This window comes from Neofelis nebulosa, chromosome 7 (genome assembly GCF_028018385.1).
Source record: "Neofelis nebulosa isolate mNeoNeb1 chromosome 7, mNeoNeb1.pri, whole genome shotgun sequence".
Lineage (NCBI taxonomy): Eukaryota > Metazoa > Chordata > Mammalia > Carnivora > Felidae > Neofelis > Neofelis nebulosa.
In genome coordinates this window covers 118700609-118724174 of record NC_080788.1, presented here as the reverse complement: position 1 = coordinate 118724174, position 23566 = coordinate 118700609, and the positions used below count along the sequence as shown (strand labels likewise).

Below are 23566 nucleotides of genomic sequence, written 5' to 3'. Positions count from 1 at the left end.
TTTCCTTGTCCCTTTGATACCCCTCACCCCACCCTCTATGGGCACCCACTTCCTGTCTCTTGGGCTGGCTCATTGACACTGGGCCTGAGTTCCCCCGGAAAAAGAGAGACTCCTTTATTTCTCCCGCTCCTCTGCAGCTGGGGCCACCTCCCCATCTCATTTCTCTAGATTTGGTTTCCCCAAGGATGAAGACACCCACAAGAATGAACTAGGCTGCCTCGCCCCTTTGTTATAAGAAATAATAAAGACACTGTGTCCATTTAGGTTATTACTTATTTATTTCTATCATAGATCTAAAGGTGCATATCGTAGGTGCGACGATTCAGGAATTCATTCTCAGATGCAGTTTAACGCTTGAGATAACTCTGTGAGGTCAGCAGGGGGCACTCTTTCCGCTTTTCCGGTGGGGACCCTGGAGCCCCCTGTGCCCTGTGGCAGCCCACAAGTCAAGGTGCAGTGGCCTCCAAGAGAGGAGAAGGGGGGAGCTGTAGGCAGGGTGCAGGTGTCAGGGGTGTGCTGTCCGCAGAGAACTTAAGAACAAGAGAGGTGGGTGATGAATGCCTTCCCGCTTAGCACTCCAACGATGCTGGGAACAGAATCCAGTCTTGGGGTTTCGAGTCCTGTGCTTGTCCTTCTCTACCTCAGCTCCTCAGAGGTCAGGGCACAGTGGTTTGGGGAGCTTCTGGAGGGGCATCCCAGACACTCACAGTTAGGAGAAACTAGATACTTCTTTCTCAAGAGAGCATGGAGGGTCCGCTTGACGTAGGGAGGCAGCCATGGAAAGCATCACGTTAGAGCTAGGAATTCTGAATTTTGGTGACACCGATTTGCTTCTCTGTTGCTATGCAGCCATCGATTTTAGTTTAAAATACAAGCTATTCTACTTCCCATCATTTTTATTACCAAATGTTACCCTACCCCCTCTACTCCCTGGCTCCCAGCCCTGCCGGGCCACTCCTCCTCCCTCCTGATCTTCACTCCGTCCCTGCAATCCCACGCCTTCCACTCACCCCACACTTTCAAACCCTGGAAAGGATTGCAAGCAACCCATGCCGCTGGCCGCCCTTTTCCTGCTTTCACAGGCAAGAAGAGATGCTAAGTTTTAAGACACAATATCAGTACGGTAAAACTTAACTGCGCTCATCTTTTTGGCAGAAACCGGCCTGTCGGCTTAAGGCAGAAATTATTTTGGGGTGAATGGATGTCCTTGCCTGAGGCCGCCCGGCATTTCCTTCCAGCCCGGAGTTTGCAGGCTCTCCTGGGGTGCAATAAACAGTATCACCACGCGGGGGCGCTGTTGCCCTTGAAAGCCACCACGCTTCCACCGAGAGCAGCTCCAGGTAGGAAAAAACTGCCAGGATCCACGACTGCGATACTGATTTCTTATTTCTTCTAAAATGACAATCACCGGTGCTCTGAATAACTGCTTCGTTTCTTAGTTCCAGAGGTGGTGTCTGAAGTCTGTCTGATGTCATTTACAGCATTTTCCAGTGGCAAATAATGAAGGCCAAGGGAGACCTGCTTGCAGCCGAAGTCACGTGCGAAGGTTCTTCAGGAGTTTAAAGGTGTCCCGGACTTTCAGGCTACACGGATTAAACGAACCTGTGAAATGCTGCCGTCCAAGAGAGAAGAGAGGGGAAAAAACGAGTAGGCAGGATAGAAGAGTTTTAGATTCATCAAAGGACAGTAAAGGGGAAGCAGAGGTAGCCGGAGCAAGCCTCGGCCACTACGGAGCAGTGGGCGGCAGCTGATTACAGGAGTGCACCTCAGCCAGCGGTCCCAGAACTCAGGGGACTGCAGACTGGAGGCCGCGCTTCTCCAAAGTGCCTGCAGCCACCTCGATCCCCCAGATCCTCGGCTTCTCCAAGCATATAGTGGGTGCTTAGCCTTGCCTGCAGACAGGGACGGTCCTTAGCTCATACTAACTCCAGAGGCGGGCTGTGTATTTGGAGAACCTCACAAAGAAAATCGCGGCAAGCCGATGGGTGTGAGATTTGGTTCTGCCACAAACTAATGAATGCGTTGTACAAGCCGCTCACGCTAAGTCTTGGGTCTGTCATCTGTAAACGGAGGGGCTTGGGTAAGCTGCCTGCTGAGTCTGTTCTGATTGGGACGCACGTCTCTCCTCCCCCCACCCTGCCCACCGGGGACAGCCTTACTGGTCTTTCAGGCCATGTCTCTGTCTTGTACCCTCAGGTGGCCAGATTGGACCACTTGCCGCACCCTGAACCAAACCCCCCTTTCCTCCTTGTGTTTCATGCCCTCTGTTCCATCTCAAGTTCTACTCCTACTTCAAGTCCCAGCACAAAGACTACTTCCTCTGGGAAGCCTTCCCTGACTCCACAGGTGCAAAAAGTATCCCTGTCCTTCGTGAATTTGCCGCACTTAATCCATACTTCCCTTTCAGCAGCTACCGTTTTCTCTCTTGTGTTATAGTGACTATCTGGAACCTTTTTGTGCCCACTGGGTCTGCAGGGCCATGGTTTCCATCTGACCTGCCCATCCCAGAGGATCCAGTCCTGGGGCCAGCACACGCAGGGACCAAGGAGGTGGCTGATGTCATCAACAATCACGTGCACACACACATCGTGTTTTGTGTAACGGATTTGAGTTCGAACACTCTGACGTTCGGCTGACGGGACTTGGTCCCTGGTGCCCTCACGCTGTCTGTCTCCTGCACATAGGCCGGCTTGTAGATGGTCAGTGCAGGGACTTGGAGCCAGACTGCCCAGGTTCATAGCCTGGCTCTGCCACTGGCAAGCTGCCTGAACTTGGGGAAGCCATGAGCTTTCTCTGTGGGTCTGCTGCCTCACCCATAGGGTGAAGGTAATGACAGCAGCCACTTCCCACGGGAGCTGGGAGGATAAAATGCCTTGTCAGAGTGACTTGAACTCACGTCCGGGAACATCCGTGGCACGACTTCTTTGTTCTAAGGAGAGAAGGTATGTACCTGCTGGATCCTCATTTCCAGCTTCCTAAACCCACCAGATAATGGAGCCCCTAGAAACCTCTCATGGGCTGCCCTTTGTAAGATAACACCTTAGTGACCCTCAGCCCTGGCCTCCTGCCCCATCCCTCACCCAGAAACCCCAGACTGGCTGATTCCCTTGCCCCCACCTGGCTCACCTGCCCAGGTATCAAGGAAAAAAAAAAAAAGTCACGCATTTGAAAAAGTACCCAATCAAAGCAAGCTTTCCATAATGCTAGCTTTGACTAGTATTTTTATCCTTACTGATTACAATGCTAGCACCTCAGGACCTCTTGCCAGTTAGCAGTATCTTTCTTTCACGGTTAAAGAACCCCCCACAATGCCTTGCGTTTGCCCCCATGCCTGTTCACGTCTCTGGCTAGTTTTACCGGCATCCTTTGCAACGAGCTGGGAAATGCCATCTAAGAGAGCCTGCACCCTGGGTGGGCTCCAGCTTTGCACCCTCGGAGTGCGTGCAACACAGATTAACCGGCTATCATTCCAGCCTGCCACCAGCCATTTGCTAAACTGCACAACTTGATAACGGCAAGTGTCCCACACCCCCCTCCCAGATCCACCCGGGCGCCAGCCTTTCTTCTTATCTCTGTGGTGTTATGGCTGTAATTCACCTGACCCACTGTGACGTGCGTCCTCCCAGCAGATCTGTGCTTTTATCTGCTAGGATTCAAGGATAGAGGAAGACAGGAAAGGGCATGAAGAGAGGCGAGAAAGGACAACGTGACAGAGCAAGTGTACTTCGAGTCACCTTCCATGAGGGGAGGTCTGGAACGTTCTCTCGGGCTCAGAGCTCAGGCACGTGTGTGCCTCCCTATCCTTGGGCCCAGTCTGTATCCTAGCTGCACCACGATTTCAGAAAAAGACAAAGCAAAAACAAAACAAAAAAGCCCCCAACCCACCTTTTCCTATCTTCATGATCCTATTCTAATCTTTTTTTTTTTTTTTAATCTACTTCCAATTCCATTTCCTGACAAAGAAGATTATTTTGAATTTAGACACTCCCCAATGCACTGGCCCCTGTCTGTTGTTGGTGGAAGGCAGGAACGGGTGAGACAGAATAAATGAAGCACCAACACCGTCCCCCCTCCCCCCAGTCTGACCAGCTGATGTGGGGCTTGAACTCACAAACTGTGAGATCATGACCTGAGCTGAAGTTGGCCGCTTGACCAACTGAGCCACCCAGGTGTCCCAATCTTTCCTGTTCTTTCTGAGCCTGGTGCTTATCACCAGGCGCATTTCAGCTGGCAGGGCGCATTCCTGGAAGCAGGATACTGGCTTCCCGCAGTCCATTTCTTCCCTTTATGCAGGGGTCACAATCAGGTGCCACAGCGTCATACCTGAAGGCGTAGGTCCCTTGGCCCTCCCCTGCGGCAGCAGTAGCAATGACAGTAATTGTAGAAGAAGTCATGACGCTGGCAGCCAACGGTCGCCGAATGTTTACCGTGTGCCAGCATCTTCTGTGTCCCCTTGAAGCTACCCAGCCTTCCCGCTAGGGGGCGCGCCCTCTATCATCAGACCAATTTTGCGGTGGAAGCGAGGAGAAAGTAAACATCTGCGCAGCTGATGCCCGCGGCAGGATTGGCCCCTGGTTGTAAGCATCCTCTCTAACTGGCCCCGAAAGCTCAAAGAAAGAAATGCTTGCTTCGTCCTGAGCCGGAGTGTGGACGACCAGCTTCCTGTTAGCGGCGGGCAGCTACCGATTCCGTTACGTGGGCGCTAGCGCCCAAGGTCAGGTTCGGGTGCCGCTTCCTTACAGCTGACCCATGGAGTTCTGCCAGAGGCCTAAACGGAATGACGCTGGTTGACTTTTTTGTGTGTGTGGGATCCCCTTCTCCTTTGGGGTTCACTTGAACTGGAAACACACTGAGGAATTAAAGACCATCAACTTCAGTTACACACCTGATACTTCATGAGTTTGAGGCTTAAAATGCAGTTCTGGAATATTTGTGAAACTTCTCGCATTCAGGGCTGAGAGCAGGTGATAACAAGAAAAGAAAACCAGCCTGAACGTTTGTGGTAGGAATATTCAGATCAATGTTTACCAAAAGTGAGCAATGATACAGAGCTCTGTTAAAGAACACGTTCTTGTGGTGTTCCGGTATTTACATTATTTTTACTTCAATGTTATAAACATTAAACTAGGAATCAACTTTTTATGCTTTTAGTTCTTATATAAGCCATACGGCCAACGAATGCACAAATAAAAACAGAGACACCGAAGAGTAAAATTCGAATTACGAAGCATTAATTGGAGAAGCTCAGTGGGGTAAGTGTCTGACTCTTGATTTCAGTTCAGGTCACGATCTTGCCCTCATGAGATCAAGCTCCGTATTGGGCTCTACGCTAAGCATGGAGCCTGCTTGAGATTCTCTCTCCCTCTGCCCTCCCCCACTCGTGCTTACGTGCTCTCTCTCTCTCTCTCTCTCTCGAAAAAAAAGAAGCATTAATCCTTGTAATGGATGTCACCTTGCTGACACTAAATTGTCACTTTTGTGCTTCTTAGGTTAAACCATACGCAGTTGCTGTTTTTGTAGGTCATGAATGACAGTGGCAGAAAGAGTAATTTACATGGTACATTTTTGTTAACTTCAGTCTTCTGACTATGAACAAGGTGGACCCCTCACTGGAGTCTCTATTATTATTCTTGTTATCATTACTACTTTTAAAACAATGTACTAGCTCTTACAGAATCACTCCAAGTGTACCTTGCGATACATGGCTTAAAAACTTAAACAAAAAATAGCGGTTAGTTTCCTCAAAATAAGAGCCATTTTGTATTTTCTGCTGAGTTGTTATGTTCCAAGATGGAACCCAAGGAGGACATCTGCTAGCATGATAAGCCAGGTACAATGCCACAGGGCAGGCACCCTGTGATGTCTCAGTTCCCCCATCATTTTTATCTTTCCAAATTACTACAAAACTTGTTTGTACATTCTGCCACAGCTTCATTTAGCAGAAATGTGTCAGTGACCTAATATGTCCTCTTCTGTCCTTTATCATTAGGCGGTGACACTTCAAGTGATGTGTGACTGATGTACTATGTCTTTTCTGTGATGCCAAATCGATTTATTAACTACTCTAAGAGTCTAAGTTCTCGGTCTAGAAAAATGTCATTCCAGTGCGGACTCTCATGGCAAAAGAGAGGGTTTGCTTTTGCACCTGGTGATAGATTCCAACTAAGTACAACACGAGTCCGAGACCGATGCTGTCAACCAAATGACAGGCAGCTATGGCTTGCAAACATTTAAAGTTAAATGATGCTATTATAGTGTCTGGGTCACGGGCACTGAAATCTCGTGGCAGTACTTTGTCACAAGGCGGCCGTGTACAATCTATATACATGTAATATCGTAAGCATTGAAAAGATTACCATCAAAATCGAAAACATTTAAAACATCAAAAGACAAAACTGTAAACAGGAGCTGAATTTCCAAGTGCTCAAGTCATCTGAGAACCGACAGGGATCTCTAGATCTTAGTGCAAGTCAGTCTTGTGCCGTCACAACAGAAGGGACCCTGAACCTTTCCTTTAAAGAGTAAGAGTTATTTGTGCATTAATGAGCACGAGTCAGCTTATTAAAACTTGATCAAAACACAGCTGTTTGGGAGCATGCCTTTTGCAGAAAGCAGGAGCCAATTACCCCAATGACTCCACTCCATGGAGTAGAGAGGAAGGCTACCCGAGAGCAGAAAGCAAAGCAAACCCTGAGGTTTCATCGTTGGCTGTTCTCTTTCTCATGTAGGGTCCCTTTCCTACACTGCTCACCTTGCCCATTTAAAAATTTTTTTTTTCAACGTTTTTAATTTATTTTTGGGACAGAGAGAGACAGAGCATGAACGGGGGAGGGGCAGAGAGAGAGGGAGACACAGAATCGGAAACAGGCTCCAGGCTCCGAGCCATCAGCCCAGAGCCTGACGCGGGGCTCGAACTCACGGACCGCGAGATCGTGACCTGGCTGCAGTCGGTCGCTTAACCGACGGCGCCACCCAGGCGCCCCATCACCTTGCCCATTTTACGCAGATCCCAGCAAACGCAGTAAGAAAGCACGAGTTAAGAAAACAAGATGGTGATGGTGCTCTTGATCTGTTGGGAGGCCATGGGGCGGCCCTGCCATCACAGCAATGAGCCATTTCCCCAGAGCTTCCACCCCACCACAAGGGTGGCAGCCTTGTGCGGAGGGGTTTTCATGCCTCCGCGTCGGAAAGGTCATAGCGTCTGTGTTTCACACTAGGTCAGATTCTAGAAGGAGGGAATGTTTCCTGACCGAGGGGGCTTTAAAAGAGGGCTATTCCAGCTCAGTGCCCGGAATAACACTGACCTCGTTGGGGTGAAAGTGTCAGTGAAGGAATACGGCGCTCATTTGAGGAATGGGGAATAGCAGGTCCCGAGTCCTAGAGGGAAACAAAGCTTTCCACAGACATCAGCCAATACAGACTCATTACTGCAAGATGGTTCTTTGAACAAGCACACGATCAAAGCCTAAAGAGGGTTTTGGAGAAAACCAAGTAAGCACCCTAACACACAGACAGCTTGAAGTGATGCTGCATGGGATACGTAGGAGGGAACTCAGATTGCTCCCGAACTATCTGTGCTCTGCCACAAGGGTTAAAGATGGTCACCGGTTTTTAAGAGAGAAGGACCTTGGGACTTACTATTAGAACATACAAAACGATATGTCATGACACAATACAAATCCACATAATTAATTACTAATTATTAGTAACAATGTCTACAATATGTCACGACACAATACAAATCCACAAAATTAATTACTAACAATTAGTAACAATGTCAGCGTAACTAAAGAAAATTGTGCAGTTGACCCTTGAACAGCACAGGTTGGTACTACACTGGTCCACTTATATGCAGATTTTTTCCTCAATATATACAGTATAGTAAATGTGATTTCCTTATGATTTTCTTAACATTTTCTTTTCTCTAGCTTATTTTGTTGTAAGAATATAGTCTATAATACATATGACATACAAACTATGTGTTAATTGACTGTTTATATTATCGGTAAGGCTTTTGGTCAACGGTAGGCTATTAGTAATTGAGCTTTGGGGAGTCAAAGGTCATATGCAGATTCTCAACTGCATCGGAGTGGGGGTAAGGAGGTTGGTGTCCCAACCTCTGCATTGTTCAAGGTCGACTGTCTGTAGTTTTCCTTATCAAATGTGGCTTTAGGGATTCTCATGAGTTGTTTTCATCAAGTCTGAGTTAATGTTACACGCAGGACCTGAATAGCAATGCACCACACCAACTAGGAAATCAAGACTGGATGCCCACGGTGGGCAAATCCAAGAGCCCAGGGCGGGCTGCTGCTCTCCCTGCACCCTTCTTACCAAATACAGCCTGAAGGAGGCTGATTTCCCGGAATCTATTACCTGTAACCAACCTTGATGGGGAGGCTGCCTTCTGAGTCTTGGCCCTGAAGCACACTGACATAATGGCCCACGAACTACAAGGGAAGAACAGAGATGACCAAACACAAAGACAGTACAAAAGTGGAGGCGTTTACTATGGATGGGCCAGGGACACCCTCCTCCTGCCCCACCCCCAGCCTATATTCCCTTCCTAAATACTTGACCGCCTCTGTGTAGTCCCAGGCCCCGGGACTCTACTCACACACAACAACTGCCTCTGCTGTAACTTCCCAGCACTGAACGTGCAGACGGCACCGAGAGTGCTCAGGGGACGATTTGCTAAGGAGCGCTTTCCTTTTCAGTCCGGAACCTTTTGCCCAGGCTCTTGGATAGCATTTCAACACCCCCTTATACTTCCTCCAATTTATTGGCTACCGTGCCATTAGAGTCTGGACTCAGACATCCCCAGCCCCTTGAGGACACCTTGAAAGGAGAGGGCCTCGCTATAATAAGAAAACAGCAGACCTGAGACACGAAGGCGGCACTCTGATTTTCAAAAGAGGCTATGAGGCAGTGACCGCAGTCAGAAGTGAGAGCTGCTTACACGTCAGGAAGTGGGAAATGAGATCCCAAGCACGGAAGGGAGTCCCTGGCAGTGGTTCCTTCAGCTAAGGGGGGGGGGGGGGGGCAGGCGCGGAGACCCAGGGTAAGTGGTGAGGTCTGTGCCTCGACTGCCGGGAACGAGCTCGCGTGTGGTGACGTGAGGCTGCATGGGTGACAGGTGGCAGCCATTGCCACACGTGTACACGTTTGCGTGGGTGTGCACGTACAAACACTGCCTACGTCGTTGGCAGTCTAGGCTCCCGACAACCTGTCTAGTCTCCCGACAACCAGCCTGGGTGGGCAGGTGAGGCTCAGGTGACCGCCCGAGGTGACACAAGTCAGTCATCAGTGGGGCCGGCCTCTGAACCCGGCTCTTCTAAAAATGAGTTCTTTACTCCTTGCTTTGTTAAAAATGTCCCTTCGAGAGTTTCAATAGCCTAACAAATGTAAGGGATTACTACCATTGTTTAGTGGCCATTTTGGGTCGGTTTGTTATGCTGCTCAGGGCAGACCAACTGGTCACCTTTTCGGGCAGAAGAAGGGGTGAACCTGTTGTGAAAAGGTCCTTTTCTTTCTCTTTTCCGCGCTGCCTTCCGCTGTCCTGGGCGAGGTGCAGGCTCGTGAAGGAGTGGGTTGGGGAAGGCAGGGAGGAACTTGCAGGGGCAAAGCCCAGCCTCTCAGACAGGTGTCCCCCAGCCCTGTCCTCACGTTCTCGCTTCAGTGACCCCCATCTCAAAATGCGGCTGCTTCTGTTTGAAACATCTCTGATTGTCAAGGATTTTTTTTTTTCCTCCTCTTACACTGGTCTTTAAATCAGTCTCCCTGTAACCTTATCTCGCTTAGCTCTGCCTTCTTCAACTTCTTGTGAATCCCTTTGAGTGTTTCTCTTCTCCGGGGCCCCACTTTCTTGCGTGTTCCTTCATGCTGACGAAGGAGCCAGCCTCATCACCTTGTGAGTCACTCTCCCAGTGAGAAACTGAGATTTGTCATCGTTCTCTGAGAGTGGGTGCCTTCCCTTGTGGATAGCACTTCCGGTATGCTCTCGCCGTGTCACGTCTCCGAAGTTAGACACTATACTTCCACCTGTGGCAGTGACGGCATGGGCAGCCCTGTCATTGAGCCTTCACTTTGGCCCTTTTTTAGTACAGGACAGACAAATTAGCTCTACAAACCGTACAATTCTACTCCATCACATTTCATTTCATTTGGTCCATCAGTTGAGAACTTTTTCTTTTTAAAGTTTATTTATTTAAATTCAGTGTGTGTGTGTGTGTGTGTGAGCAGGGGAGGGACAGAGAGAGAGGGAGAGAGAGAGAATCCCAAGCAGGCTCCATGCTGTCAGCACAGAGCCTGAGATGGAGTTCGAATTCACAAACCATGAGATCGTGACCTGAGCCCAAACCAAGAGCTGGACACTTATTCTGACTGAGCCACTCAGGTGCCTCAAGATCTTTTAAAATGCTTTCATTTGGCCTTTTTTGCCATGCTCGCTGTGTGGGGGCCACACAGAGCATCCTAAGGCATGTGATGTCTCTGCATTCCTGGGGACAGCTCACACAGTATGCTGTTGGCAGTAGAGGGAAAGATGACCTCAGAATTTCCCTCAGGGGTGAAGGGCCATTCACAGGAGGCTGGAGTCTCAAGTTCAGAGGCAGCACTAGTCCAAGAGAGAAGGACCATCCCGGCTCCGTTTCCCTCCAGAGAATATCAGACAAACTTCATCAAGCACCTTCCCTCAAGCTTCTGTCAGTATTTTTCCATCCATCCAGAATTTCTGCCCCTCCCATGGCATTGCACCCTGAGGCGTCTTAAGGGAGTTGCTCAGAATAGCGTTTCATTCCCAGGTTTGAATCACACCTCCTGTCTTCATTCAAGTCCTTCACCAAAACTTGAACAGGAGTGGGCCACTGAGGGTCCCGTGCTCTCTCTCCTCTGTGCTATGTCAGCATCACTGCCGATTAACACTCACTGTGTAGAACTGTTTGGCCAGGGGGTAAATGCAACCTTACTCTACACCAGTATTACCCCAGCAGTATTCCCACCCCAAGTGTGAGAGGCGCCATCAAATATCTTCCAGAAGTTAAGGTACCTGAGACCTCTAACGTTCCTTTTAATTGCAGTAAGTTTATTATCTATTCAATAATTATCAATTCAATAATGTATTATCTTGACCCTCTCTGGAACTGGAACATAATTTTTTCCCAACATTATCAGATACAATTCACATAGGCCCACAGGCTGAACTGCTTTAAAGTAATTTAGTACTTGGTTTACTGTCTTGACTCTTTGGCGTCAGTCCTGTTTGCTTATTTCTCTCCAGTTAGACCACGGTCTTTGAGAGGAAGGATAAACATGGAGAAGGTGCTGAATTCATCTGCTTACTTACTGTCAAGTACTGTAATAACTCAACTTCTTTAAGTAGTGAGTAGTTCTGTCCCCTCTTTGTCCCTTCTTGCTGAACATCTTGTTTCAGCAAGATGTCTTGGGACGTCTTGTTTGTCCCTCAAGAAACACCACCCCAGACAGGCTGTCCTGGATGGACGGGATCAGTGGGTCCCTTTGCCCTCTGGCTTCCATTGGGTTCAACCAATCCGAGGTAGCAGCACTCAAGGGAGGAGGGAGAAAAGAAAGACAGTGGGGTCAGCTCACCCTGCGTGATTCCTTGGGTTGGCTGGGGTCCACCACTGAGAGCCACTGCTTCTGTCTTGTGTCCCCTCCCAGTTATTCTCAGGTTCTGACTTGCCCCTTCTTTTGTTACTTTCTGTACTCTACCATACCTTTAAAAAGTCTTGTTATTAAACTATCTTCAAATATCATCAGTGAGCCCTCTGTTTCCTCTTGAGGCCTTCACTCATCCTTCTCGGGGCTCTCAATCTTTTTTTTGTCACTGTTGACCTCGGGATGTTTCCCAAGACTCCAACCTTTCTCACTGTTAGCCTGTCTGAATATTATTCTTTCAGCTTTAGATACTTTATGTTTTTCTCCTTAGCCTCCTTGCTTTGTTACGTGCATCCTTTCAATACCTAAGCCCTACAGAAATCTTCCTACATGGTTTTTTTAAAACTATATTTAGATCCTTTCCTTTCTCATTAGAATCACTTGAAAATCCCAAACTGCCACAGAACTGCAAGGTTGGAAGGGACCTCTGAGGCCACCTAGTCCAGCCCTCCCCACTGAGCACCCTCTCGCTCGACAACATCTCACAGACATAAAATCATTTGCGAATTTTGCTCTTTATCTCTGGCAATGCAATAGTTGTGTGATACCCTCACAAGTGGTGAGATGTGTTGCGACAATGGGTCCTGTGAACCTAGCCAGTTCCCAAAGGTCCTCCCCTCTGCCGTGAAGCCCTTCAGGGGAACAGGCCAGGGCTGGGAACACTTAGAAGAGACAGAGTAGCAATTATTCTTTAGGAATGGATCCAACATGAAGCAGACAAGGAAAATTTAGTTAACCTACCTCTTCTACCCCTACTCCAGGAAACACATTATGGTTTGATCTTATATCAGGGATTTGCGTTCGTAATGGTATTTCCAAGTAAAGATTAAACATAGGATAGCAAAGGCCGATCATAACTATTCTCTAACTTAGCGACACTTAATAAAATGAACAATTACAATATCAAAATAGTGAAAACCAAATAAAAGCCAAAAAGGGAAAGAGACCTAATAACACCAATGCCGCACGTGTGTAAAGCCGCAGTCAAGGACATTCTGCAAAGAGGCAGTGGAGAGAGGCTCAGACTATAACTGCTGCCCTCACCCTGGTCCTTGCTCCTCAAAAGCAAACATGGGAGAAAGCATAATGGGGAAACTTTGCTGGTGAATCTGGAAAGGAGAGACCTTTTTCCTTCTTTTAAAATTTTTTTTTAAAGTTTATTTATTTTGAGAGAGAGAGAGAGAGGCAGAGAGAGAAGGAGAGAGAGAACCCCAAGCAGGCTCTGCACGGCCAGCACAGAACCCGACACAGGGCTCAGGATCCCACGAACCAAGAGATCATGACCTGAGCCAAAACTGAGAGTTGGAGACTTAACTGACTTGAGCCAGCCAGGCACCTCAGTTTTTCCTTCTTCTAAATGGAGAAGGAGGTGGGGAGAAATGAAGGTAAGAAGGTAAGTCGAGGATGGGCTGACTTTCACAGATGGAGGTGAATTTAAAGGACCCTCCTATTTTTATAAAGCATGTTTGGCCATCCCTCTCGCCTGCCAGCCCTCTACTTAGATTAGATATATGCACTGAACAAATTCAATTGTAGAAACAACACGGGGCAATTGTGAGGCTTAGTGAACAGAATCAGCACAATGGCAAAATTGTCATTTATTTTTTTCTTTCTGTTAAAATGCAAGAAGTCATGAAGGTGAGACTTTGGTCTGATCTGTCTGCAGCTTATAGCCACAGGCCCAGTGCCCTGAAAGTACCTTGCACAAAGCTGACCTTCAGTTAACGTGTGTTGAGTGAAAGAATCAGAATGAACTGAAAAAATTAGGAGGTGGGGAAGAGAAAAAAATGGGAAGATGTTTTAATATTTATTTTTCAGAGCAGGGAGTGAATCGATACTATATAAAACTGAACCATATAGTCAATACAAATATGACTACAATCATTTTCATAATCTCTTTTGTGAAGGCATCTTTAAGGCAATAACGTGTTAGGTGGTAAACATTTACATGACGTTTGGAATTCCCAGTGTTACTTCAGTTTCTTACTCCTGTGTGTAAGTAAAATTGACCTAAATATATATTTTTTAATTAAATTTTTAAAAATTTTATTTATTGTTGAGAGAGACAGAGTGCAAACAGGGGAGGGGCAGAGAGAGAGAGAGAGAGAGAGAGGGAGACACAGAATTGAAGCAGGCTCCAGGCTCTCAGCTGTCAGCACAGAGCCCAACACGGGGCGCGAACCCACAAACCGTGAGATCATGGCCTGAGCCAAAGTCAGATGTTTAACTGACTGAGCCACCCAGGCGCCCCTGTATTTTTTAATTTTAAAAAGGTGTTAGAGTGTGATCCCCATTTTACAGTTTGTCTGTCTAGACAGCTTCTCTCTCCGACACATATTCTTTGAAAGAATCTAAACTGATGTCCACCTGATATCCCACATGGTTATTTTTGGATGGTGCAATCTGGAAGATTATTTTACTTTTTTTTTTCTTTGTACTTGTCCATGACTCTTGAATTCTTTGAAATGAGCATGTGTGGTTTTTATAGAAACAATATTACAATTGTTCTTTAAAATTGTATAAAAATAGCCACCATCTGTCACCATACAACATATTGTGGTGAGCACTGAATAATGTATAGACTTGTCAAATCACTACGTTATTATAGACCTGAAACTAATATAACATGGCAGGTCAATTATACATGAGTTAAAAAAAAAATGGCAGATATTTACATCATAAATGTGAACATCATAAATATTCCCTACCACTAGACATTTTGTAATAACATTAAAAATGTGATTGATACTGAAGATAGTTTTAAATACAGAAGATAATAACAGTAGATATTGGTACATCATGTGATTTGCCACAGACTGAAAGTGTCTGATCATTTGATTTTGTTTCTATTAAAAAATAATTAGTGATAATTATGAGGGCAGACTGTAGGGTGGATGTTGCTCAGCTCATTTACAAAAGTTGTTTTAATCCAATTTGCCATTTCCTTCTCTCTATTGGCTTTCTTTTTAAAGCGGACTGTTACAGAGGCTCCTGGCTCTATTCTAGGCTGAGCATGTGACCATATGCCAGTGAAGACGGTTTCATTTTTAGGAGACCTATTATTGGCTATTAAGGCTCTCCTGAAATTGCTAGAATCATTCCGAAATGCATTCCGTGGAACAACATATTCCTAGACTCACCTACTTTCTGCTTCTCATGCTGTGGACAAGGTAAGCTAAGGCAGACCTTTGGGAAGCACAGGTTTGTCCACACGCTTCAGGAGTTTGAGTGAATGAGTTACCCATCTCGTTGTCTTCTCTAAATAACATTTTCAGAAACACATTCTCAGAGAATCCAATTTCAATTTAGGTTTCTTAGTCTCATCGGGGGATACCGTAGGATACCCAGTGGAAAGTGCCCGAGTTGAAGAGTGAGGACACCGGGGTCCCATCCTAGGGCGCAGTCAACTTCTTCGTGGCTGAGCTTCACTACCTAGAAACAGGAGAGTTAGGCTAGATCCCTGGTTCTCAACCCTGGACCCACACCAGCATCACCTCTACAAACTAGTGATGCCCCGTCCTCACCCCAAGCTGTGGGGGACTTGGATCTGGCCAGACTGTAAAGCTTTGCAGGTGATTCCACGGCACAGCCAATCTGAAGGACCGCTGAGCTACTTGATGTCACAAATAAGACAGAATGTCTCATTATAGGCACAGGCCTGGTTCCCCAACACTGGCAAAAGTGGGGGGCCAAACTGTATCAGACCCTCTTGTGCATGGCTCCGAGATCCACCGGTAGGAGGAGACAGAAAAACATCCTATGTAAGCAGACATACCAGAGATGTAATGACATCAGACTCTTCGTTCCACTGACATGCCATGCAGGGGTCAGCACTGTCTTTGGAAGCTTGCCACCCTTTACCTGACTTGGCCATTAAGAGAGCCTCCTTTCCCTCCACTTGTCCTACTTGTGACGGTGGAGGTTTGCATCACTGCCAAAGGGACTTGTAATGTTATTAGCCGCTGCTTCCCTCCCTTCGCCTGTTGGCAGCTCATCCGGGAATTCCAAACCTGTCCCCAGTGCAACTTCCTGCACAGTGGAGAGGTTATGTCTCTGAAAGTGCACACTGACCAGGGAGACCTGGGTGGGAGCAGCCAGAGAGGAATGTGGAAGGCTTTGCACACCCATTGCCTACACCGTGTCCAGGCTGCCTGGGTAGCTTTGTAAAGCGTCAACTTGGCTAGGCTGAACCCCCTTCCCCAGGTTCCCTTTCCCCACTGTTTCCGGTGAGGGTGGGCCACCAGGGACATTCCTTGTGGGAATGGAGAGAGGAAGTGAGCACAACTCACGCCATGTCCCTTATCGGAGGGCTCCCTCCTTGGGGCAGGGCAGCAGCCAGACCTGCGACTGTCCCACCCCTCCCTGGATTTTCCTTCAGCTTCTCTGACTCCTGGGTGCGTGTTGGTCTCTGTGATGAGGGAGCCAGCACATGCTGCAGGACTACATCCTCAAGGGAGGCGGTGAGAATTGACATGGGTCTCAGTCAATCCTCACGGGTTCCCGCGTGGGTGTGGTTCCTGACTTGTGCTCCCTCTCCTTACTTTACATCATCTTCCATTGCTGGCTGCCTGTCCTCCGGACTCTGAGCTTCCACATCGGGGGATCAGAGGTTAGGACGACAGCCTTACAGAGGCTGCACAACCAACGACTACAATTGCATAACGTCCAGCCCCTGTAACAAATACATACATTCATACCTATACTTGTAATGACATTCCTTACACCAACCTGTCTGTCCTACTTCAGCTCAAGGTCAGCCTACTCAAATTCTGTGCTGATCTCTTACATCACTGTGTACCTCTCTTTTGAGTGTCCCCACTCATGCCTGTTCATTCTTGCCTAACATTTGTGTCCTCCATCGGATTCTAAGCTCCAGGGGGGCAGAGAGGGCTGTCTGTTTTCGCTTTCCATTGTATTTTCCCTGTACCTGGTACCTTGCTTGCCACATAACTAACCTTTCTTCTTGGCACAAGAAATATGGGTGGGATAAATGAATAAATAAAAGATGCTAGACAGATGAAGGAGAGGAAGGAGGAGGAGCAAGGAATCACCGAGGGGATAAAGTGTGAGGTTCAGCCAAGGCTTGGAGCCCAGCCAGGCTCGGAGGTCCGTCGAGGCCAATCACTGTGCGGGGGGAGCCGATCCTGACAGCACGCGGTTAGGTGCCGCGTTTCTCTCCAACAAGAGATTAGGAATTGCTTACTCGTATAAGATGAATGCTTGTGAACTAGACAGATTTCCCTTTTTCACGGCCAATTTTTGCTAATGATTTTTCAAAGTCATGACAGCTGATACTCTTAACTATTGAAGCAATCACAATACAGTGTTCAACTTTTTTTTTTTTTTGAAGTTTGAATTTCTTGAAAGTAAAAGTGGAATTTGGAAATGTATCATTCCCTTCAGAATAAATTAGTGAGTGTCTGTGGAAGAAAAAAAAAACAATTAACACATTCATGGATTGTGGGTAAGTTTTTACCGTTCTTTCCAACAGCAATTTATGTAAGGAAAGCTTTCTGCCCTGATTTGAGTGGATTTATCCATGTGTTTGCATTTGCCAACGTGTTTGAATTTCACAATTTCTGCTTCCAGCCTAGCACAACACCCCCTTTAACTCTGGACACAACCCTGGAGCATGAAGTCTGACTGGAAGGTTCTAGAAGATTAGTGCTTATCTGTGGCCCCAAAAGGAAGGAGCCAGCAACCTGGGAGGGTCATGGCTCTAGATCTCAGGCCTGGAAAAAGAGCCAGGAAAGCTGGTTTTAGTTTTTGATCCCACCACTAATGAGCCATGAGACCTTGGAGAGCTCACTTAACCCACATCTCTGACTCTGTACTCCCTTGCCTGCCTGTGAAATGAGTCAGTTGGAGCAGAGGATCACAGAGGACCGTCAAACTCTGGTATCTTCTGATTCTAAGGTTTACCCTTTCTGGCAGAAATCATGGTAAATGGCTCTTATTAGACAGATACAATGACTTTCGGGAAGATTGGCGTAAGAGCTAAATTTAGGAAATTACTATTTAATACCAGCTCTGCTCGGTTTTTCCCTTAAAACAATTGACCTCTGAACATTTCCCACATAAACACTTTAAATCGAAGGATAACTTTTTTTTTTGTATGAAAAGTATCCCATGATTTCATTCCATATGAAAATTATGGTTTATAATTAAAATGTGTGATAGTAGTCCCAATGTTTTCCTTTTTTTCCCCTATTAAACCTTCTCATCAGGTCCATACTTAGGAATTTTCCAGGCCCCACCAGAGCTGATGTGAAAGCCTTCACTTTCAACTAAAACTATGGCTCCTCACACTCTTCTGTTTTATTTGGCATTCATCTATTTTAAGGACCCATTTGTTTTTTTGAAGATTTTTTTTTTTTTTTTTTTTGCAGTTTTCCTACACTTTGCTGTTCCTACCATCTGTTGTTGAGTCTTTTAACTACACAAGACTGTTTACTCAGCATGCCCTCTCCTTGGACCTTCACTTTAAATTCTATGACTTTTATTGTTAATTTGAGGATGTGCAATGGGATCAGAAACATCTATTGAACTTAATTCGATAGACTCATTGGGTTAATGTGATTCCAAGATGTTGATTCCCATGGGATACACTTTGACATTGTTAATTTACACAAAGTATGCAAACTTGAATATAAGCTATCCCAACAGTTGTATCGTGGGATATTTTTTTTTTTCTCTGAGTCTTCAAAAACAGCTTGTGTCTAAATGACTAAAAAAAACAAACTAACCGGCCATAACTTTTGGTGGATCCGGGGAAGTAAACAATTATACCACTAAGGACGTTTTTGCGCGTGACAGTTTCCAAATATTTCCTAGACCACGCGTCGGGCCTTGGGGATCTGGTGGTGAGACACGGGTGACACCGTCTTACTCTTGGAAGCTGGCGAAGCCTTTCTAAAGTTCCTCTGGCATTGTCGGGTAATATTTCAAGAAATTAACTTAGGTGATTTTCCCCCACCACACCCGCCACCCAGTGTGTGCCCTGCCTTTTGCCCCAGGAAGCAGCCAGGGAGATCTCCCTGTCTTGGGAGGAAATGACCAAACACAGCAGGAGTCTGGATCTAGAAAGCCCACTTAAGCTTTCAGGGCCTCCCCAGGAAAAGCAGTCTTTGGGATAGAATGGTGACAAAGGAGGGAAGGAAAGGAAGCCGAAGGGCCAGGCACCCCTGAAGGGGCCTGGGTACTCGGCCACACAGTTGATAGAACAAAGATCTGGGCATCTGGGATACAGGGGATCTGCAGCCTTGCACCTCCCAAGGGAAACATGGGGAGTCTGCAAGGCCCCACAGCCCTGCCTCCCAGCCCCACAATTGGTATTTGATATTCCCAGCATGGTGAAGGAGGACAAATAACGTGTCTAGCAGATGGACCTGAAGTGCCCAGCAGCGTTTCCCATAGCTAAGAGGGGGTAAACTGAGTATTTTTATGTGCTTCTGAAAAAAAAGCACTGGGGAAGCACGTGAAAAACAGGGAGAACCCAACAACACGACTACTGACACGAATACTAGGAAACAGATGGAACGGAGCTCTCACGGTAGGACAGACGCAGTTTTAAATATTTTTATGTAGTAACGCATTTAATCCCCCCAGCACCTCTGTGGAGTAGGAACTACTTGGCGCACATCCACAGTTGGCTCTGTGAACGGTAGGCCCGTTCTCTTTACATCCACGATGCCCCAAGGACTTAAACCTGCCGCCTTCCTCCGAGTTTGTTGGAGATCACAAATGGGGCCTGGTATTTGCTGTTCACATAGACAATGGCTTCAAGAGGCCAGGACATGCTGGGATTCAAAAACGATGCCACAGATGAAGGGTCACCCTACAGTTTAGGGTTTTAAAGTAGGCCAACTGTGAGACAAAAATGAAGTTCCTTTTCTCATTACACATGTTAGGGCAGGGGCAGCAGGTGGAGGAAACAGGGCCACACAACGAGATGCTCCATGAGAAGCAGAGCCCCATCAGGGCAGCCCGAATCTGAGCTGCTTCTCTGATTTATATTGCTCTGGCCCTTTGCTCACTGATTTCGCTCATGTACAAATGCTTCCCGACCCTCTGAGAAAATCCCCCAAATATTGCTTACTACAGAAGCGGGTTGGCATCCGATAGGATTCTGCAAGCATTTTCAGGTGGGAGGAAGCGGGACAAAAAGATGAGGGATGCCATAAGGGCAGGGACTAGGAACAGACAGGAGAGCCCTGCTGCTGGAGACGCCAGTCCTCTCCCTTTGGTCCACAGGGACCACTCTCCGAGGAGGAGGAGAAGCGCTTATCCAACAGCACAAAGTTCCTCAGCTTTGCTAAGCCCTCTGGCAAGAGTGAGTTCTCTCTCGGAACGTTCCAGAGGAGCTGCTCAGTGGCAAATTGAAAGGTCAGCTTGGGAGAGCTTTTCTCTACCTTTATTTATTCCGGACTGAAAATAGATTTTGGCCATGTCTACAAATTAAAGTGCAGTTCAGGATATATGCCACCGTCTCCACTCGTCCCACTGAAATTCTTGAAAACTTTTTTTTAAAGTTTGTTCGTTTGTTTGTTTAGAGTCAATGAGCTGGAGAGGGGCAGAGAAAGAGGGGACAGGGGACCTGAAGGGGCGTCTCTGCCGACAGCAGAGAGCCTGCCTGATGCAGGGCTGGAACTCACAAACCATGAGATCCTGACCATGAGCCAAAGTCAGATGCTTAACTGACTAAGCCCCGCAGGTGCCTCCCCACTGAAATTCTTTGTTCAGCATTACATTGAAGATCAAAGCCAGTCGTAAAAAACGAGAGAGAGGAGGTGAAGCCATGCCCAAGGCTGGCTGGGTGAGAATCTCAGCCCCACTGCTAAACAACCCCTGGGGGGATGGGGGCCGGCAGGGTCAGTCAGCTGCACCTTCCTCAGAAGAGCCCCACGTAGCAAAGCTTCACTTCATTGTTTGGACCATTAAATAAGAAAACATATATTAAGTCTGGTGAACCAGGAGCAGACTCCCAGTAACACAGCTCCTTACTATGTGATTTAAGGAATACATCCCAATTGCCCAAACCTTCTGTCTCAAGAATTCTTTTGCAAGCAACCCTGAGGAGATTGGCTTCTGAAACCATCCCCCACGTGTGCACATTGTCTGCGAACACTGTTGGACAGCGGCAGCCTTGAACTTTTCTTCCTCCTGTCATCTCTGAAAGAGGACTGAGAACTTAGGAACCCCCGTACGTATTTTAACATAACATCTAAACATTTAAAGGGATCTTGGGGGCGCCTGGGTGGTTCAGTCCGTTGAGCATCTGACTTCAGCTCAGGTCATGATCTCATAGCTCGTGGGTTTGAGCCCCCCATAGGGCTCTGTGCTGACAGTTCAAAGCCTGGAGCCTGCTTCGGATTCTGTGTCTCCCTCTCTCTCTGCCCCTCCCCTGCTCATGCTCTGTCTCCCTCTCTCTCAAAAATAAATATACATTAAAAAAAATTTTTTAAGGGATCTTGAATGGCTACGAGGATGTAGTTTCAGGTGCGGTGTATATGACACCCAAGCTTTAAATATATTTTTGACAGAACCTCAGACTCGAATCATGCATCTTAGGAAAAAGGACTGTCGTAGAACCAAAATGGCCAGCAGGGCTCCTTCTCCCGCAGACCAAGTTTGGGGAAATATGTTGAAGCTGAAGGTTCCTTTAAAAACATCCAAACCATGTCCCCTCCAGTTAGAAGACTCCTCTTCCACCTGCCCTTAGCTCTAGATTTCCCAATGACACTCTGGGGAACTAAAAGGAAAAGATAATTCCAGGGTGCATCTACGCATCTGACAGTTGGGACAGGTCATTTTTAACACCCTCTCCTTACTGACAATAACCAATAAGTGAATTTTGATAAAACAGAAACATCCACCAAAAAAAAAAAAAATAACCCCACAATTTAGGTAGTTACTAAATCATACCACTAAGTAACAATGTCATTTTCTTGTTCAATTTCAAACACAAAATTTAAATTCAAGTATAAGCTGCAAAGGGTCACACAGAACGACAGAATCGAAACAGCTTAAGTCCGTCTCATTGTGCTATCAGTGTTTACTTTAATCTATTAAAACTATTTATTTATTTTTTTTTTAATTTTTTTTAACGTTTTATTTATTTTTGGGACAGAGAGAGACAGAGCATGAACAGGGGAGGGGCAGAGAGAGAGGGAGACACAGAATCGGAAGCAGGCTCCAGGCTCTGAGCCATCAGCCCAGAGCCCGACGCGGGGCTTGAACTCACAGACCGCGAGATCACGACCTGAGCTGAAGTCAGATGCTTAACCGACTGAGCCACCCAGGTGCCCCTATTAAAACTATTTAAATAGTGCCATAGAAGTTTCAGACGTGAACTGTGGCTCATTCCAAACTGTTCTGCACTTACTCTTAAAATGAGTGCACGCTCTGCTAATTGTGTTGGGAGTTCTGAATAACTATTGGTTTTCTGATTAACTTCCACCTAGAATAGGAGGTTATTAAGGATAGGTAATTAAAATATACTAATTTAAAGCTTACATATACAACATTATATCTCAATAGTAACTATAGCAATTAAGAACTCTTAAGCCAACTCAATAATTTTAGGGAGAAGAGTATTTTAACACCAACTTTATTTAGACATGTGTGGTGGTAACATAATGACTTGCATTCCCTTTTATTATTTTAAAATTCTCTACAGACAATGTCTCCCCCATTCCTCATCCTTAATGTCTGCATTTGAAGTGGAGACTCCCACAGCCCTGCCCTGGGTTCCCCACTAGAGGATAGATGACCGTCCTCAGGAAAGAATAAACTAGAAAGAACTAGGAGAGAGAACTCTGTACTGAAGATGAAGTTCTCTGCTTTTTCCCTTCACAGTTTTGATTATATCTGGACATGTGATCCATCAAGGGAGGGTGTCAGCTCCATGCAGGAAATGTCGCCTGGTTGAGACTGTTAATCAGCAGAATAGGTGATAATTGAATAATAACCAGGGAGCAGTCAGATGGATCATGTTGCAGGTTTGTTTACAGAAACTTGACAGTGTGGGTTAAACACACAACACCCAAAGTAAGACAGCCTGTCTGAAAATACACAAGCTTGAATGTTTTTCCGTGGTCTCCTGTCTGCTAAAAGCCCAAAGTTAGATTTATGAGGCTGGGTATAATCCAAAAGCACAGCAGGGTCAAGTTCATCTTCCAAAAGTAAATGCATTTGTTTATCTCCATCTTGTGACATGCTTTTATTTTATATTTCTTTAAAATCTCAACCTCAATCTCTCTCTCTCTCTCTTTCTCACCCATCCACACACATCCACATCCACTAGTGCATGTATGCACGATTTTTACATGGTTGTGTATATATATATACATATATATATATACATATATAGTTGTATATACATATATATATGTAATACATATATACAGTTGTAAACTCCTGAACAATACATCACCAATATATACATAAAAGGACTGACAATTAATGGATAAATGAATAAAGATGTGGTTTATATACACAATGGGATATTATTTGGCCATAAAAAAGAAGGAAATCTTGTCATTTGCAACAACATGGATGGACCTACAGGGCACTATACTAAGTGATGTAAGTGATGGAAACGGAGAAAGACAAATATCATATGATCTCTCTTACATGTGGATTCTGAAAAGCAAGCAAGCAAACAAAAAAGCTGAATTCACAGATACAGACAAAATCTTGGCAGTTGCCAGAGGTGGTGGGTAAGGGGTTTGCAAAATGCGTAAAGAAGGTCAAAAGGTACAAACTTCCAGTTATAAGTAAATAAGTCAGGGGATGTCATGTACAGCATGGTGACTGTAGTTCACAATACTGCATTATATATTTGAAAAGTTGCTGAGAGAGTAGATCTTAAAAGCCCTCATCACAAGAAAGA

At 46.2% G+C, this 23566-nt stretch overlaps 1 protein-coding gene and 1 long non-coding RNA gene across 16 annotated transcripts in view; both read right to left on the bottom strand.

Moving 5' to 3' along the window:
• RGS6 (regulator of G protein signaling 6) overlaps window positions 1-23566 on the bottom strand; it is a 606508-nt gene that overhangs the window by 139443 nt on the left and 443499 nt on the right. The window lies entirely within an intron of this gene.
• LOC131517449 (uncharacterized) lies at window positions 260-5351 on the bottom strand. The gene is made up of 2 exons (XR_009264599.1): window positions 4324-5351; window positions 260-1612 (listed from the first exon to the last, which is right to left on the bottom strand). It is a non-coding gene; the product is annotated as an uncharacterized LOC131517449 (long non-coding RNA).